This window comes from Austrofundulus limnaeus, unplaced genomic scaffold (genome assembly GCF_001266775.1).
Source record: "Austrofundulus limnaeus strain Quisiro unplaced genomic scaffold, Austrofundulus_limnaeus-1.0 Scaffold6, whole genome shotgun sequence".
In the NCBI taxonomy this organism is placed as follows: Eukaryota; Metazoa; Chordata; class Actinopteri; order Cyprinodontiformes; family Rivulidae; genus Austrofundulus; species Austrofundulus limnaeus.
Genome location: NW_013952408.1, coordinates 5514014 through 5515644, shown reverse-complemented (window position 1 = coordinate 5515644; position 1631 = coordinate 5514014). Strand labels below are relative to the sequence as shown.

At 38.7% G+C, this 1631-nt stretch overlaps 1 protein-coding gene across 3 annotated transcripts in view; it reads right to left on the bottom strand.

Moving 5' to 3' along the window:
- The window catches only part of ephb1 (EPH receptor B1), a 160809-nt gene that overhangs the window by 50767 nt on the left and 108411 nt on the right, over window positions 1–1631 (bottom strand). The gene's annotated exons all lie outside the window — the stretch shown is intronic.

The window sequence follows — 1631 nt, the reverse complement described above, 5'->3', positions numbered from 1 at the left end:
ATATATATATATATATATATATACACACACACACATGTTAAGTTGCTCTTTTTTTCAGACAGTCCTTTCATGTCAGAACCAAAAATCTCAGGTAATCCCAGAAAAAAATTCTAAATAATGAACAAAATGTTTGTAGATACTTACAATTGTGCCAAAACCTTATTCCACTTAAAATTGTAATGCATATAGGCCATATACATGACCATAGGCACCATTCAAACTGTTCTTTCTCTATAGTGCACTTGAAGTTTGTCCTTTAACATGGTGTCACACTAGTGAACCATGCAGGCTCCTAAAATGGGACCCAACATCTCAGATGAAGGGAACAACCTATAGTCGTGTGCTATGCCTCAGTCAAAGGCATATAGGTTCGACTTCCAGCCACCTTATTACCAGAGGCTCAGAGGGCCAAACCAGCCATGACTACAAGGTAATGGGTCTTTCTCAAACATCTTAAAGAGGGATCAGTTCAGCACCGGGAATTTCTCTCAACTACCCATGGCTTGAATTATTTTTTTTCAAAATCACATTATACGTGGAGGATTTTGAACACAGCTTTATACGGTTTCATTTAGAAAACCGGGGGGGTGGGGTGGGAGGGGGGAGAAGAAGCAGTCTACACAGCTTGCACATAAATTCAGATTAGCAGCCACACATAAAGACGCAAACACATATATTATATCCCATTCTAGAGTGAATGGAAACATTAAAATTTACAACTGAGCCTAGAAGCATTCATCCTCAAACATTTTTTTCTTCTATTTAATAAATCAGTAGATAATACCTCACCTTTTAGGTTTAGGGACAGGATGTAACATTCTTAAGAACATCTGATAAAATAAAAAAAAGTCATGTCAGGGAGTTCTGCTAAAGAAATCTCTTAACATAATGGAACCCTGGGACACACAGGCTCCCACACAATGAGAGGGAAGAAACAAGAAAAAAAAAAGGAGGGAATATCCCTTAAACAAATGTAAACTAAAGAGACATAATGAGTAGTGTCTTGAATATCGTCCACAGGCATGTTTGCTTAACATTTCATCTGATTTTAGAGCTCCACTGGGAGCAGATCTCTTTAATTCATCTAGCTGTTTGGATTTCAGTCTAGTGCTCCGGAGCTCACTGTCTTGAACACAACCCACCCTAGCAGACTTGCCCATAGAAGGCTGAGGATAGTGGTGTTTGCATTTCTGCGGGAATAGCTCTTCAAACATCAGATAAGCGGAGGAGGATTGTTTGTAGATATAATTGGCATTCTGTGGTCGGAAAGATTGTTGGCACATCATTTAGGTCAAGAAGGCAGACTGAATGATCAGGGAACTGGTGTGTGAGCTGGCAAAGAGAACTTTTTTTTTTTGTTTGCATTGAGGCTGCCACATGTTTACCTTTGGCGCCATTTAGATTTTTTTTGTTTGAATTCACTGGAAGTAGGTGGTGTCTTATTCTCCCTAATCTTAACAATATGACAAAAATGTCATTATTTTATTGGCTAACGTAAATGAATATGACTAAAACCAGGTCAGGACTGAGTAATCACTATAGAAAGTTTAGTAGATTAACTTTGTGTGTGTGTGTGTGTGTGTGTGTGTGTGTGTGTGTGTGTGTGTGTGTGTGTGTGTGTGTGTGTGTGT